At 46.2% G+C, this 18,066-nt stretch overlaps 1 pseudogene; it reads right to left on the bottom strand.

The window, feature by feature from the left end:
* Positions 1–4,595: 4,595 nt before the first annotated feature.
* LOC137216619 (nuclear RNA export factor 2-like) lies at positions 4,596–16,635 on the bottom strand (annotated as a pseudogene).
* Positions 16,636–18,066: the final 1,431 nt, after the last annotated feature.

The following is an 18,066-nucleotide window of genomic DNA, read 5'->3' as shown; positions in this document are numbered from 1 at the left end:
ACCTAATTTGTTAAGAATTTTTAATAATGAATGGATGTTGAATTTTGTCAAATGATTTTTCTGTGTCCATTGAGATTATCGTATGATTTTTTCTTTCATTCTATTAACGTGATGAATCACATTTATTGATTTGTATATATTGAATCATGCTTGTATCTCAGGGATAAATCACACTTGATCATGATGACTGATCCTTTATTTTTTTATTTTATTTATTTATTTTTTAAATAAATTTATTTATTTTGGGCTGCGTTGTGTCTTTGTTGTGGTGCGCGGGCTTCTCATTGTTGTGGCTTCTCTTGTTGTGGAGCACAGGCTCTAGGCACGCGGGCTTCCGTAGTTGTGGCTCATGGGCTTAGTTGCTCTGCGGCATGTGGGATCTTCCCAGACCAAGGCTCGAACATGTCCCCTGCATTGGCAGGCAGATTCTTAACCACTGTGCCACCAGGGAAGCCCCTGATCCTTTATTTTTATTTGAATGTTTCATTGACGTATAGTTGACTTACAATATTATATTACTTTCAGGTGTAAAACATATTCAATATTTTTATAGATTACACACCATACAAAATTATTATAAAATATTGACTATATTCTCTGTGCTGTACATTACATCCCTGTAACTTATTTATTTTATAATTGGTAGCTTGTACCTTTTAAACCCCTTCACCCACTTTGCCCTCCCCCCACCCCTCTCCCCTCTGGCAACCATCTGTTTGTTCTTCATATCTGTGAGTCTGCTTCTGTTTTATATTTATTCATTTCTTCTATTTTTTAAATTCCACATATAAGTGAAAACATACAGTATTTGTCTTTCTCCTTCTGACTTATTTCACTAGGCATAATACCCTCTACATTCATCCATGTTGTCACAGATGGCAATATTTCATTCTTTTTTATTGCTGAGTAATATTCTATAGTGTATACACACCCACACCCACCCACCCACCCACACACACACACACACACACACACACCACATTGTTTTTATCCATTCGTCTGTCGATGGGCACTTAGGTTGCTCTCATATCTTGGCTATTGTAAAATAATGCTGCTATGAACATTGAGGTGCATATATCTTTTTGAATTAGTGTGTTTTCATTTTCTTTGGATAAATGCCCAGTAGTGGAATTGCTGGATCATGTGGAAGTTCTATTTTTAATATTTTTAGGTACCTCCATACTTTTTCCCATAGTGGCTGCACTAATTTGCATCCCCACTAACAGTGAATGAGGGCTCTCTTTTCTCCACATCTTCACCAACAGGCACGTGAAAAGATGCTCAACATCACTAGTCATCAGGGAAATGCAAATCCAAACCACAATGAGATATGTCACAGAATAGTCAGAATGACTATTGTCAAAAAGACAAGAATGATCCTTTAAGTATGTTGCTGAATTCAGTTTGTTAGTGTTTTGTTGAGAGTTTTTGCATCTATATTCATCAGAGATATTGGCCTGTAGTTTTCTTTTTTTGTAGTGTCCTTTTCTGGTTTGGGTATCGGGTAATAATGCTGGCTTCATAAAATGGTTTCGGAATGTTCCCTCCTCTTCAATTGTTTGGAAGAGTTTGAGAAGGATTGGCATTAATTCTTTAAATGTTTGGTGAAATGTACCAGTGAAGCCATCTAGTCCTGGGCTTTTCTTCATTGGGAGATTTTTTTTTTTTTTTTTGCCGTATGCGGGCCTCACTGTTGTGGCCTCTCCCGTTGCGGAGCACAGGCTCCGGACCTGCAGGCTCAGCGGCCATGGCTCACGGGCCCAGCAGCTCCGCGGCACGTGGGATCCTCCCGGACCGGGGCACGAATCCACGTCCCCTGCATCGGCAGGCGGACTCTCAACCACTGCGCCACCAGGGAAGCCCTGGGAGATTTTTTTATTACTAATTCAATCTCCTTACTAGTAATTAGTCTGTTCAGATTTTCTATTTCTTCTTGATTCAATCTTGGTAGGTTGTTTCTAAGAATTTTCCCATTTCTTGTAGGTTGTTCAATTTGTTGGCATCTAGTTGTTCATTTTTTAAAAAGGAATTGGCTCATGCAACTGTGGAACCTGGCCAGTCCAAAATCTGCAGGGTAGGCTGGCAGGCTGGAGACGTAGGGAAGAGCTGCAGTTAGGAGTCTGAAGGCAGTTTGCTGGCAAAATTCCCTCTCCCTCTGGGGAGGTCAGTCATTTTTCTATTCAAGCCTTCAACCAATTGGATGAGACCCACCTATATTATAGAGAGTCATTTACTTTACTCAGAGTCTACTGATTTAAATATTAATCTCATCCCCAAAATGCCTTCACAGAAATATCCATAATAGTGTTTGACCAAATATCTGGGTACCACAGTCTAGACAATTTGACACATAAAATTAACCATCACACCTGGGATCCTGTTACAGCTGCAGAATTTCAGGCCCTGCCACAGACACTCACCATCCTCAACCCCTAGGAAGTGCGCCCTCCTACCAGTACTTCACCACCTTTCTTTGATGCATGTTAGGGTGCTAAGAACAGCTGAACACCAATTCTTCCTTCTTTATATTATTTTGGTGTGGGTGAGGTACAATGTCTAATCTTGCATGATATGGGTCTGAGGTTTCTTCCCTTCGATATGGCCACTGAGGGAATGAAGTGTTCACATCCAAACACTGGCTTTCTCCAGCACAGGGGTTACAGGGTGGTAGGATCATAAGGAGTAGTGCCTGGAGGGAAATCCTGTGATCATTCAGGGAATGATACCATTAAAACTTTATGATCAGGTAAATAGGATAAATGGAATACATATTTTGGAATATAAGCAGTAGTATGGCTGGGGGTGGGGGGTACAAGCAGGGATCCCAGGGGTAAGGGCATCAGTTCAGACAAAAGTTCTGGGACAAAGTGTTGGGGGTAGAAAGTACCACACAGGAGCCAGAGCAATTCTGAGGGAAGGCACACAAGTTAGTTGGAGATTAAAAAGAGAGACAGAGACAGAGAGAGAGTCAGGCTGCAGGGTTAGCATTTGCCTAGGATCATGAGAGCAAGGGAATTGAAAGCAAGGAATTGGCAGGAGAACAAGTGAATGGAAGACAAAGGCAGCATCTGAGCTGGCTAGGGAAGGAGGTGAAGGATGTGGAAGCCTGATGATGTAGAGAGAGGAAGTAGAGGGGCCATGTGATGAGTTCCATTTTCCCTGCCCACGAGGGAACTCAAACAGCTTGGAGAGCCTGAATTGAGCCAGACAATGCAATTGTTGGTTTACATCTGAGTCTACCTCTATTCTTCACAGTGCAGCTGAGAAGTATACACTGTGATCTCTGTTCAGTTCTTTAGGTGAGAATGCCAAGACTGTCTCTGATCGTTGAGGCACTACTGGAATAACATGGAATTATTCCTTATGTAATGGCAATCATCTCCTTAGTTCATATTTTTAAAGACATTCACAAGCCAATATATGGATCCTTCATGTAAATGACATAAAGAACTGAAAAGTGGCAAGTGATAGGAAATAACTTATTCAAGACCCAAAAATGGAGGCATCATTTGTAAACTGGTGGTACCTCACCTGTGTGTTCAATTATACGATTGTAACTTGAAATTTGGTACTGCTATTATTTTAATTTCAAAAATTATGCCCGCTTGTTGTCTAAAGTGCAAAAATTACAGAAGTACAGAAAATAAGTTGTGCAAGTGTCCCTTTCAACGCTTGCCTGCAATTCTCTACTGCTAATTGCATTTATGAGAAAGGTCACACAGACCTGACCATAATGTGAGATTCCATGTTATTGTTGTTTGTTTGGAAGTGAAATTAAATGGCTCAAGCACATGAGAAATGCATGGGCAGACAGGCTGACTCTCCCCTACTCTAAGGTACTGAAGTGAGATCCCTCCCACAGTGCACCTTCAGAAAGGGAGAGGGGGCAGTACAGTGGATGGATGAGAATCCTTATGGAAGCATGGTGAGAGGTGTGAAAAGGCCTGTTTCTCATTCACCTGTATGCAAATCTTGAAATTGTTCACGGTATGGTCTTTGGAAATGATTATGGACAAGAAGTAAAACATGTTCATCCTCATCTTCCTCCTTCCTTACAAAGCCCTCCACTAGCCAGTCGGCATCCCTTGCAAAGTCTCTGTTGTTCCGGGTCATATGCCTGTTTCTGAGAGTGTCTAGGTAGAGCATTTGACTGAGTCACTCTGCCTCCAAAAACCAATCCCTGGACGCATATCACGTCCCCTCTCATCAGAATTTATTGACAAACTACCTATGGAGTCAAGCCTGATATATCTGCTAGGGATTGCCAGGGTCAATGGGGGTCGGGCAGGAAGGCAACCAAGGCCTTTCAGGCCTGGACTCACTGGCTCATGATTGGGGCAGGGAATAGCAATGCAGAACACACAACATACAACATGCAACATCACTCTTTATTATGAAAACAAACAGCAATTGTGAGTGTGGAAAATACAGAAACAACTGACCCTTCAGTTGGCTATGTTACCTGGCCTACAAGGTAACTCTGCATTCTTTGTCGGCCAGGCCTCCAACCCTGTTCATGGGCATGGCCTGAGGCTGGAGAAAAGAGAAACAATGATGATATGGATGAAGACAAAGACGGCATCCAAGCACTCCTTTTAGGGGATTTCTTTGAAGGCCTCTTCTGGGATCTTGCACTTGGTCTGGAGAGAAGGAGTCGCGATGTCAGAAGAGCCAGTTCCCCAAGTTCCATTCTTAGGCCACCGGCCTCCACCTTCTTGGCCTCCCTGAAGGCCCAGAAACATTCATCTTTAACCCACTTGATTCCCAGACCTCACCTTGAGCATACTTAAGACCTGACCAGCTCTGGTGTAGTTCCATTCGTTGTCCTGAAGGTACCTGCAGTGGGAGAACAACAGGTGATCTCCATTAGTACCACAGTAGAGTCACGCTGACCATGCAATGACACCGCTAAATCTATGCCACTTTCTTGCTGGGACACATGTACCAGTATGAACACTATGTGTAATGACGAAGAAAGACCCAGTGAAAAGCAAACCATCTATCACTAGCATTCATGCCCACTAGAATTCAAAACACAAAAGTAGAGCTGTGCAAAAGAACAAGGGAACTTAATATACACTGATCAAGGAAGATGTTCAAGAAAATAACAAGTGAAAAATTTTTTTGCTTTTGTTTTTGTTTTGTTTTCCCTTCCCCCTCCCCGTGTCCTCAAGTCCATTCTATGTCTGCATCTTTATTCCTGTCCTACCCTTAGGTTCGTCAGAATCTTTCTTTTTCTTTTAGATTCCATACTAGTCTTTTTTTTTAACATCTTTATTGGAATATAATTGTTTACAATGGTGTGTTAGTTTCTGCTTTCTAACAAAGTGAATCAGTTATACCTATACATATATCCCCATATCTCTTCCCTCTTGCGTCTCCCTCCCTCCCACCCTCCCTATCCCACCCCTCTGGGTGGTCACAAAGCACCGAGCTGATTTCCCTGTGCTATGCGGCTGCTTCCCACTAGCTATCGATTTTACATTTGGTAGTGTATATATGTACATGCCACTCTCTCACTTTGTCACAGCTCACTCTTCCCCTTCCCCATATCCTCAAGTCCGTCCTCCAGTAAGTCTGTGTCTTTATTCCTGTCTTACCCCTAGGTTCTTCATGACCTTTTTTTTTTTTAGATTCCATATATATGTGTTAGCATACGGTATTTATTTTTCTCCTTCTGACTTACTTCACTCTGTATGACAGACTCTAGGTCCATCCACCTCACTACGAATAACTCAATTTTGTTTCTTTTTATGGCTGAGTAATATTACATTGTATATAAGTGCCACATCTTCTTTATCCATTCATCCGATGATGGGCACTTAGGTTGTTTCCATCTCTGGGCTATTGTAAATAGAGCTGCAATGAACATTGTGGTACATGACTCTTTTTGAATTATGGTTTTCTCAGGGTATATGCCCAGTACTGGGATTGCTGGGTCATATGGTAGTTCTATTTGTAGTTTTTTAAGGAACCTCCATACTGTTCTCCATAGTGACTGTATCAATTTACATTCCCACCAACAGTGCAAGAGGGTTCCCTTTTCTCCACACCCTCTCCAGCATTTATTGTCTGTAGATTTTTTGATGATAGCCGTTAAGTGAAACATTTTTAAGTACAAATTTCCAGCCATCTTTTTTTGAGATATAATGTACACACTATTTTAAAGAATACAAGTCAGTGCTTTTTAGGATATCCACAAGATTGCACAACTATCTAATTCCAAAATAGTTTTATCACCTTGAAAAGAAACTCCTTAACCATTAGTGATCACTCCCTATTCCTCCCCTTCCCCCAGAACCTGGCAACCACTAATCTGCTTTTGGTCCCTGTGGATTTGCCGATTCTGGACATTTCACACTATATTCAACTTTTGTGACTGGCTTTTCACTTAGCATAATGTTTTCAAGGTTGATCATGTTATGACATATATCAGAACTGTACATTTTTATGAGTGAATAATATTCTACTATATGGATGTACCAGATTTATTCATCCATGCGTCAGCTAAAGGACATTTGGGTTGTTTCCACTTTTCGGCTATTATCAATAATGCTGCTATGAACGTTCCTGAACAAGTTTTAGAGTGAACGTATGTTCTCATTTCTCCTGGTAGATACTTGGGAGTAGGATTACTGGGTCATTTGGTAAATCCGTGTTTAACATTTTGAGGAACTGCCAAATTTTTTTCCCAAAGTGAGTGCTCCACTGAACCTTGATACCTGTAATATATGAGAGTTCTAATTTCTCCACATCCTCACCTACGCTTATCTTTTGTTTCATTGATTAAAGCCATCTTAGCGTATGTGAAGTTGTTGTTCTGATTTGTATTTTCCTAATGATTAATGATGTTGAGCACGTTTTCATGTGCTTGTTGGTCACTTGTATACAATCTTTAGAGAAATATCTATTCAAATCCTTTCTCCATTTTTAAATGGGATATTTATCTTTTGATTGTTGAGTTGTGAAATCCTTCAATATTCTAGATAGTAGATCTTATCAGATACGAGATTTGCAAATATTTTCTCCCATTTTGTGGGTTGTATTTTCACTTTCTTGATAGTGTCCTTTAATGTACAGAAGTTTTTACTTTTTTTTTTTTTTGCGGTACGCGGGCCTCTCACTGTTGTGGCCTCTCCCGTTGCGGAGCACAGGCTCCGGACGTGCAGGCCCAGCAGCCATGGCTCATGGGCTCAGCCGTTCTGCAGCATGTGGGATCTTCCCAGACCGGGGCACAAACCTGTGTCCCCTGCATCGGCAGGTGGACTCTTAACCGCTGCGCCACCAGGGAAGCCCAGAAGTTTTTACTTTTGATGAAGAGCAATTTACTTGTTTCTTTGGTTGCTTGTGCTTTTGGTGTTATATACAAGAAACCGTTGCCTAATTCAAGGTCATGAAGATATACACCTCTGTTTTCATCTAAGTGTTTTTTTATATTTTATTGGAGTTAATTTACTTACAATGTTGTGTTAGTTTCAGTTATACAACAAAGTGAATCAGTTATATATAACTCCATTCTTTTTCAGATTCTTTTCCCATATAGGTTATTACAGAATATTGAGTAGAGTTCTTTGTGCTATACAGTAGGTCCTTATTAGTTATCTATTTTATATATAGTAGTGTGTATATGTTAATCCCAATCTCCTAATTTATCACTTCCCCCCCACATTTCCCCTTTGGTAACCATAAGGTTTCATTTCGAGAACTGTGAGTCTGTTTCTGATTTGTAAATAAGTTCATTGGTATTGTTTTTATTATATTCCACATATAAGTGATATATGATATTTGTCTTTCTCTGTCTTACTTCACTTACCCAATCAAAAAATGGGCAGAAGATCTAAACAGACATTTCTCCAAAGAAGACATACAGATGGCCAAAAAGCACATGAAAAGATGCTCAACATAACTAATTATTAGAGAAATGCAAATCAAAACTACAATGAGGTGTCACCACACACGGGTCAGAATGGCCATCATCAAAAAATCTACAAATAATAAATGCTGGAGAGGGTGTGGAGAAAAGGGAACCCTCCTACACTGTTGGTGGGAATGTAAATTGATACAGCCACTATGGAGAACAGTACGGAGGTTCCTTAAAAAAACTAAAAATGGAGGTACTGTATGATCCAGCAATCCCACTCCTGAGCATATATCCAGAGAAAACCATAATTCGAAAAGATACATGCAGCCCAATGTTCATTTTAGCACTATGTACAATAGCCAAGACATGGAAGCAACCTAAATGTCCATCAACAGAGGAATGGATAAAGAAAGTGTGGTACATATACACAATGGAATATTACTCAGCCATTAAAAAGAATGAAATAATGCCAGCTGCAGCAACATGGATGGACCTAGAGGTTATCATACTAAGTGAAAAAAGTCAGTAAGGGTTTTTACAGTTGTAGACTCTACATTAGGCCTTTGATCCATTTTGAGTCAATATTTGTATACGGTGTGTGATAGGGGTCAAAATTATTATTTTTTTGCATGTTAATACCCATGTGTCCCAGAACCACCTGTTTAAAAGACTATTTTTTTCTCCATTAATTATTTTGGCACCTATTGAAAATTAATTGGCTACAAGTGTCAGGGTTTCATTCTCGACTCTCAGTTCTATTGCATTCACCAATCAAAAGTCAGTGTCATACAGTCTTGATTATAGTACCTTTGTAGTAAGTTTTGAAATTGTGAAGATCAGGACTTGTGAGTTCTCAACTTTATTCCCTTTCAATATTGCTTTGACTACTCTGAGTCTATTGCATTTCCATGTGAATTGTAGAATCACCTTATCAATTTCTGGAAAGGAGCCAACAGTGACTTTGATAGATATGGTGTAGACTCTGTAGACCACTTTGAATAGTATTATCATCTTAACAATATTAAGTCTTCCAGTCTACAAACACAGAATGTCCTTCCATTTTTTTGAGGTTTTGTTTAAGTTATTCCAACAATGTTTTGAAGATTTTAAAGTATAAGTTTCTCACTTCTTTAGTTACATTTCTTTCTAAGTATTTATTCTTTTTGGTTCTACGATAAACCAAATTGTTTTCTTAATTTCAATTTAGGATTTTTCATTGTAAGTGCATAGAAATACAAATGATTTTTGTGTATTGATCTTATATCCTGAGATTCTGCTGAACTTGTTTATGTATTCTTACAGTATCTTAGCAAATTTCTTAGGATTTTCCATATAAAAGATCATGTCATCTGAGCATAATATTATTTTTAAAATGCTTCACATATATCATCATAAAATTAGGATACGTTTTTCATGAGCTTCCTTTTTTTCTGGAAGCAAAATACCCAAATACTTATTTTTCCAAATTGTCTGTGTGTTCCCTTTTTAATTCCCTCATTCTCCCAGCTCTCTCTTATCCTCATGCACACAAAATACTCACTTCTGAGACCACTGGAGGTTCATCCCAGACTGAGTGGAGAAAGCTTGTACCATTTGCTGCTGCTCCCAGTAGAAACTGGGCATGGAGCTTGTGGAGGGTGTGGGTACTGGGATGGAGAATGTGCTCTTGCTCTTTTTAGGGCTGACATCCCATACAAACAGCTCGTCATTCATGATGAAAAGACTGAAGGAAAAATGGTCACTCAGATAACTGGACAGGTGAACACCACCACACCCCTAACAACAATCTTGCTCCCACTGGCACTCAGCAACCAGATTCCTTCCACGTCCCTCCTGTGTCTGTCTCCCCGGTTCCTTGACTGGTACCTCTGCCCCTCCCCACAAAGCCCACCTTTGGAGAGACTGTCTTCCACCTTCACTCGATTTATAGGTTTATCCCCAACCCACGGGCAATTTTGTATTTACACTTTACCACACCCCAAGGGGTGGACAGTCTGATCCCCATTCTTGGAAGGAGACACTGAGTCACAGAGAGGTCATGCGACTTGACCAAGGTCACAGAGCGAGTGAGTGTTAGGTCAAGGAGATAACGCATAGGCCGATTCCAGAGCCCATGCTCTTCTTAACCACTAGGTTACACTGCTCTTGGGATCCCCCTGCTGGCTTTCCACAATACCGAGTAAACCTAAGATCTGCACCACCACATTCCCACGCCCCCGAGCCCAGGCTGGGATGGACATTCCCACCCACAACAGGGCTCTCACCTGGAATAGCTGGCAGGGGTAGTGGTGAAGGTCCGGGTGAAGGCACGCAAACAGCCCTGAGAACTTCCTTCCACTTCAACAGCAAACAAACAACAGTACCCCTTACAGCTGCACGTGCTGTACACGCTCACACAGCGGTCCCCAGTCAGGGTGTGACTGGACACTCATGCTGAGAGGGCAGTTGTTCACGGGGGCCAGGGTGTCGGGTATGGGGAGGGCAAGTATAGGAGCAGTCTGCACCCAGTGACAGGGCCCCTGACGACCACTGCCCAAGTTCACGGGGTGCATTTTTCACAGCCGCCCAAGAGGTGGATACTACTACCCCATTGTGCAAATGCGGAAACTGCGAGTTTAATTAATGGCCCAAGTTCTCAGAGTAAGTATTTGGGTTGAGAGCCACCAAACTCCACAGCCTGTGTCCCCAACACCCAGGGTGTGGAGGGCAGACAGGCACAGACAGAGCTCAGACTTGGGTGTTCTGTGGGAAGACTGAGGGTTGGAGAACACAGAGAGGAAGGGGAGGGAGGGGAGGGGAGGGGAGGGAATAGACAGGAGGGGAGGGGAGTGAGGGGGAGGGAAATGAAGGGATGGGAAGGGAAGGGAAGGGAGGGGAAGGGAAAAGAAGGGAAGGGAAGGGAAGGGAAGAGAAAGGGAGGGGAGGGGAAAGGAGGGGAAAGGCAGGTAAGGTAAGGGAAGGGCAAGGAAGGGAAGGGAAGGGGTCAGGGAAGAGAAGGGAAGGGAAGGGAAGGTGACAGAGGGGTCAGAGAAGCTGGGTGGTTAAGGGAATGAGCCTGGCCATGGGAAGGGAGCAGTGGGGAATCTGGGGAGGGGGTCTACACACACTCACCTTCCTTGAACAGCCCGTTGACAGAGAAGCAGAGCATCGTTCCCTGAAAGGGAAGAGTTGAGGTGCCCAGACACCACATCCACCTCCCATCCACCTGCGGCTTCCTGGGCCTGCCCGAGGGAGGAAGCAGGCACTCACCATCTGGAACCACGTGTCCACCAGAAGGAGCTGAAGTCATGTTGAGTCTTGGGCAACACACAGAGAGTGTGCAAAATGACACGTTTTGTGGGCTTCAGCAGCTGGACCCGCAGGTCTGTGAGGGGAGGGGAAGCGAGCGAAGGTCAGGGGCTGCCACGCCCTGGGCCCTATGATTGACCCCTTCACCGCCCTTTCCCACCCAGTCTTCCCATCACACACTCACAGGGGTCCTTCATATTCCTGCTTCTTCATATTCCTGCTGTCCTTGAAATACTCGCACAAGCTGCTTCTAGGAGACAAAGAGCAACAGTGGGTGGTGGGTGTTTGCAGGAGCTGGCCTGTGTCTGCTGGGGGGCCACACGGCCCAGGAGCACAGCCTGTGCTGTGATACTCACGGGGCTGGGTCCTCGGGGTGGAAGGGAATCGTCAGGGAGAAGCAGGCCTCCTCGTGATAAGCACCCGCGAGACCCTGTCTGTCTCCATAGTCATGGATCAAGTAGTACCTAAGGAGGAGCAATGAAGACAGCCTATCTCTGTGGTCTGGACCTCAAATGGACTTGAAAACTCCCCTGAGCAGACCTGTGCTTAGGTGGCCTCACCTGTCCTAGACCTGCCCCCCTTGCTCACCTTCCCAGAGATACTTACTGCTTCGGGAATTGCAGGACTAGGCTCTTCAGCTCATCAGATCCAAAGTAGCTTCCTTGGAATCAAATGGCACTTGAGACTATGCAGTAGATAAAGCCTCCCTGCAACACCCCAAATGTTGTTTGATCCTTTTCCTCACCTTGCAGGGCTTTACTATGTAGGGAGTGTCAACGTCAACGGTCACTGGTGACGGTAACTCCTGGCCATCCTGGAGAAGGGAAGAGGAAGTCAGGAGTGGAGACCAGGGGAGTGGCCCTGGATGATCTGGGAAAAGGATGGGCCCTGGAGGGTGAGGGTCAGAGGTCAGGTGTGAAAGGGACCTGGAAATTCCATGGGAAAGCTTACAGTGGATGTCTTCATCATGAGGTCCTGGAAGTCTCTAGTGTTATATTCAACTTGTGTGTGTGCGTGTGTGTATTTATGGGTATTTTTCCAGCAAGTATATCCATGTCATTTTCAGGAGTCCCTGTCCCCCAAAATGGTTAAGGTTCTAATGCCAATATGTGATCTAGGCAAGACCCAAAGGGCTTGAGGGCAGGTGCAGAGGCCACCGACATTCGTAAGAGACAATGATTTACGTAGGCACTTACCAGGCTTAACAACTTTGGGAAACATTCTCTGATGGCCCTGTCCAAAACCAAAAATAGAGAAGAGGTGGTTGATAGTTCAAGGTTGCAATGCTTCCTTTGAGTTAAAACAGTAATACCATAAACAGAGATCAGTGTGTTCTGGCCAATCCAGCAGCACCCTTTGCCCACCTCTGCTCCTGATTTTAAGGGTTTTCGGTCCACTTGCCTGTTGAGCACTGAGCATCTGTCATCTTACTGTCTGAAAGGCACTGTCTCCTCATCTCTCTCAGTACCTTCACTTTAATATTCCTCCCCTCCCTCCCTTCCTCTCCTTCGCCTTGGTAGCTCCCACCCAGACTACTCGGACTCCCTTCTCCAGTGCCACAGGGACCAGCATTTCAAACTCGTGCTGCAGGGCTTCCTTCTCCTCCCTCCCTTCCTCCAGGGCCCCACTGAATGCTGTGGGGAGAAGAGGGGATGGATTGGGAGCCCGGGGCTCTGCTACCTCACTGGGGGTCCAGCACTCTGGCAAGACCCCGACACCCCCCGGGATGGCCCAGGATGCTGGGACAGTGAGGTGAGTGAGGTGGGGCTCGGGGAGGGAGATGGAGGGGATGAAGACAGAAAGGGAGTGAAGGTAGGAAAGGAGAGATGAGAGAGACATAGGGGCACAGAGACAAGGGAGAGAGAGAAAACAAAGGGAAGGAAAAGAAGCTCTCCAGTGGTCGGGGTCAGGGAAGAAGAGAGAAGAAAGGGGAAAAGGCACACCTGTTGCAGCTCTTCACCTGCCCCAGAATCGCCCAGACACACCAGGTAGGAATGGAAAATATGCACATGTTGGGCTGGGGGCCCACTGGATGCTGGCTGAAACTATGTCACCTGTGTGAGCTCAGCCAGACTTGGGCACGGGAAACCGAGCAGCCATGGGGGCAGATCTTCCTCAGAAGGAGGAAAGGGTCAGGTCCCAGCTCAGTATGGGGTTGAGGATCCGTGGCCCCCTCTGATGATCACTGTCTTCTCTCCCGATGACCCCTGCAACTGTCTGAGTTGGTTCTTTATCTGAGGAATCATACCTGTCTCAGGCTGCCCAGGGCTCCTGTGAAGGACCAGGCGGGATGATGTGACGTGTGCAGGGAGGGATGGGAAGTGCCCCTCAGAGGCCTGTCCTTCTCTCTCATCTACCACCTCTGCCCTCTGCCTTCCACTCCTGCCTCAGGAAGCCCTCTGATCACTGGCAGGGGCCCACGTCTGGCCCCTTGACTCAAGGAGCCCTGCTTTCTCCCAAGGAGGGTCCAGCTCCTGGCATTGGGCCAGCAGAATGGATGTCATGACAGCAGCCACCCATGGCCTCAGCCCTCAGCATGGCGCAGGAAAGCCCCCATGTCAACCTGGGAGAGGAGGGGGGATCCCTTTGGAGGAAGGGGAAGAGGGCCCCTCTCAGAACGGGGGAGGCAAACCCCATCTCAGCACGAAGAAGGAAGGCTTCTCTCAGCAAGAGGCCCTGGACAGGAGGACCCGTCTCAGTCCAGGGCGCCAGCATCTGGATCAAGGCTGGTCGCTCCTGGTCCTGGTGAGGAGGAGAAGTCCTGCTTCCTGGGGCACACTCTTGGGAGGCCTTGCTGGAATATAGCTGGGCGCAGAGAGCTGGAAACAGACCCCAGAGCGCCTGCAGAGGTGAGCAGGTCAGGGGAAGGAAACTCCTCACCGGTGATAGGCACAGAGAGAGCAGAAGTTGGGGCCTGTGATCCTCCCAGAAGACCAGGGCTGCCACCTTTGGCAAAGGGGCACTGTCACAGATAGTCTAGGCACCCATGGGTGAAGGTCACCAAGAAGGGTGACAGGGTGTTCACACTGACCTTACATAGGTGGACTGGTCTGGGAAGGTGTCACACAATGGGCTCCCTTGCAGCCACAGCTCTTCAAGCTTCAGCCCTTGCATATTGCTCAACTCCCACATCGACGTCAGCTGAGAAATATGGCGCGGAAGTGGGAAAAGGAATCCCAGGGAAAGAGGGACATCTGGATCCCTGCACCCCCAGACCCCTCCCTCCCACACAGGTACCTTCATCTGCCTCCTGTCATCACTCTGATGGCCAATAACATGCCCGCCCCTACTCTCAACCCAACTTTGACCTGGCTCCCTCTTCTCACCTCATTTTTGGAGAGGTTCAGGATCTTGACCGTGGGGGCCATCTGTATAATGTCAGACAGGCCATTCAGCTGGTACAGTTTGTTGTTGCTCAAGTTCAAGGACAACAGCTTTGGGGCAAGAAGAGGTAGAGTGAAGGTTACTATCTAGGACCTTGGAGACAAATCTGCTCTCCTCCCCATCTCTTCCACCCCCTACCCTAATACCAGCACTGGGCCTACAGCCTCACCTTAGGGAAATTCTTTTCGATGACCTGCAGGGTGGCAGTCATGCAGCTTCTTCGATTCAGAAATATATCAATATCATAGCCCACCAAGTCTTCAGGAAGGAGAGGGGAGGGAATCAGATGGCTGAGTGGGGTGTGGGGCCAGCACCAGCCCCTCCCCACGTTACCATCCCTAAGTCTCCCTCCAGGAAGACCCCTGTGCCCTCGCACGCCCTAGAATTACTGCTGTCAGCCGTACCTGGGTCAAGGCGGAGACTCTGGAGGTCAAGAGCTTGCTGGGAGACATCAAATCGTTTGCTCAAGGTCAGCTGCAGAGAGAGAGATGGAGAGAGTCGCTCTGAGGCTGTGGTGGTGGCAGGGAAATCGGGGGCGAGCGGGATGGGGGACTGGAAGAAGGAGAGGTGGGTCTGAGCATTGGCACACAACATGCCTTGCATCTGCATTACCTTTAGCTGCTCCATTTCTTCTGGCTTCAACTTATACCGCACAGAGTAGGGAACAGCGGAGGGCCTGACAAAGACAGGTATCTACAGCAAGAAGAGGTGGGGTAAGCACCAGGAACTCTAGTTCCAAAGAAGAAAACCAGGGGCTTCCCTGGTGGCGCAGTGGTTGAGCGTCCGCCTGCCGATGCAGGGGACACGGGTTCGTGCCCCGATTCGGGAGGATCCCACGTGCCGCAGAGTGGCTGGGACCGTGAGCCGCGGCCGCTGCGCCTGGGCGTCTGGATCCTGTGCTCCGCGACGGGAGAGGCCACAATGGTGAGAGGCCCGCGTACCGCAAAACAAACAAACAAACAAACAAAAAAAACCCAGCCCCTGGCCTGTACTCCAACCTCAGGGTGAGGTACACGTAACGCCCTCAACACACACCTTTCCTCTCTCCTCGTCATGTATCTTGTAGCTGACATCCATCAATGCACAGGCAGTGCTAGCTTCCTGGACAAAGAATCGAGCCCCATTTTTCACAAAGTGGAACTACAGGGATTGAATACAACAGCAATAGAATCAGAAGCCAACAGACCCTGCTGAACCAGGTCTCTCTCTCCCCCTTCCCTGTGCCCACGCGTCTGGCTTCGGCATCCTCTCTTACGTCCACTGGAGTGAAGGGGACACTGCAATGGCTCTGGATTGACTTCATTAGCCATGTCTTGTCATACTTTATCCCACAAGGAATCTAAGGATGAAAAGAAGGCATGGGAGAGAGGACAGACAACAGGGAATTTAGGCTGGAGGATGAACCTTTTCCTGTTCTTTCCCGGCCTTCTACTGAGCTTGAAAGGGCTTGTAAAGAAGGGACCACTGGCATGATTTCTTATGGGTGTGCGTAATATGGATTTCCTAAGTACTCTTTCTCTCCAGTCAAACTCTCTTCCACATAATCAAGGTGTCAGAGATGATGTTCCTTTTATAAATTTGCAGGAGATCCTACCCAGCGCACACACTGCTTGCCCCTCAGACAAGGTCTCCAGAGGCTCGACCCTCTGTCTCCCACACTCAGCTTGCCAAACTGAGACCTCCAATGTGGAGTCGCTCCATATCCTTGGCAGTAGTTTCCATCTTTGCTTTGAGACAGGCTCCTCCATTCTCCTCACGGTCAGCCTGTTCCCTTTACATTGCTTCTCTGAACCTGCCCTTAGATGAACAAGACTGTTAACTCCTGGTAATAAAAAGGACAGATTACAAACTGTCCCCAGTGAAAGAACCAGCATCTCTACATGAGACCAACACAGCTCCCCCTACCTTTTCTCTCCTGCACATTCCATACATTTTTCAGGATACTCACTGTGACCCTGAACCAGCTCTCTGGGGTTCCATCTTGTGTGTTCTCCCCCATTTCTCTCTCCAGAGGTTTTCTGTTTCTCCACATAGTAGTATGCATGTGGCCTTCACTGTGCCATCTCACTCCTCTCTTGTTGCCTGGGATGGTACAGGGAGAGCTGCAGGGGGGATATGGAGAGAAGGCGGGTGAGTGGCCTTAAGTGCTAAGAAAGTCTTCTGTACACCCTCGTGCCTTTGACACCAGCACTACAATTAGGATTGCTCAACCATTATTTCACTTCTAGCATGCCTCAGATTTGCAGTGAGAGAAGAAAAACAAGTCCATGGAACGTGAGAGAGGTGCATAGTCCCAGGGGCTGCTGTGCACAAACCCTGCTGCCTGGCCACTTACTGTCTTACTTCGGGGTCCTCCTGGACATCCCTCTTCACCACGTTTCCATCATCCTCCTGGAGCTGTGAGGGCTGAGGCTCACATCTATCGTGTTCATAATGAGGGCTCCTCTCGCCAGAATTACCTGGGAAAGAACTCCAGCCTTTCTTTCTTCCTTGAGGTGGTCTACCACCATCACTGTATTCTGAAAAGAGGAACAAAAATACAAGTTTGCAGACACATCTGTGGTCCACTTACCACATTCCATGTCTTAGGCTAACAGCATGGTAGGGCAGGCAAAGTGCCAACCTGGCCTAAGGGACCAGTCCCACAAGCCTCAGAAAGGACACTCTTCTGCCTGTGCAGAGAGGACAGCCTTATCCAACAGATGGCACTATCAGGGGAAGAATCGAGGAGGAGCAGGATGAGGAAGAGGACGACAAAGAGGGAGGAGAAAGAGGAGGCAGGAGAGGACAACTGCACTGAAACTTTTAAAACAGTGGAGCAGGACTGATAAAGAACCGAGGTGTATGCATCCATGGGTTAGACTGGACACCAGTCATAGAGATACCAGGAAGGCCCCCGAATCTTGCCTTCTCTCAGGACTTTCCAGCAACCACACCAATACCTCTCTCATGCTTCCCAAGTCCAAGGAGCCGCCAAACCGATTCCACTAACAACCAGCAAGCTAGCTGGACTTCCTTTGCCAGTGCACTTGGAGCTTTAATGTCAGGCGGCACTGATGTAAAGGCCTCCTGAACTGCCTCCCTCCCTCCAGCCTTGCCCTGAACAATACTCTGTTTGAAAGAGCCAGAGTGAGCTCTCTATTGGACCAACCTGAAATGCCTTTCAGCTCAGCAGGCAACTCTTCCTAATTTCAGCACTTTTTTAACAAGGGTGTGAATGATAACCTGGAATGATGTGTCAACCAGCATTTGCAAGTGTTTAGGGATTCTTCTTTTTGCTTTCTATTACTGTTTTCTAATTTGATTCCATCATGGCCAGGAAACACACTCTGGGAGATTTCAAGTCTTCCTTTTTTATTTTTTTAAATAATTTTATTTCTTTATTTATGGCAGTGTTGGGTCTTCTTTGCTGCACACGGGCTTTCTCTACTTGAGGCGAGCGGGGGCTACTCTTCGTTGTGGTGCACGGGCTTCCCGTTTCGGCGGCTTCTCGTCGCGGAGCTTGGGCTCTAGGCACGCGGGCTCAGTAGTTG

Source organism: Pseudorca crassidens, chromosome X (genome assembly GCF_039906515.1).
Source record: "Pseudorca crassidens isolate mPseCra1 chromosome X, mPseCra1.hap1, whole genome shotgun sequence".
Classification (NCBI taxonomy): Eukaryota; Metazoa; Chordata; class Mammalia; order Artiodactyla; family Delphinidae; genus Pseudorca; species Pseudorca crassidens.
Note: the sequence above shows the minus strand (reverse complement) of the source record. Positions and strands in the feature narration are given on the sequence as shown.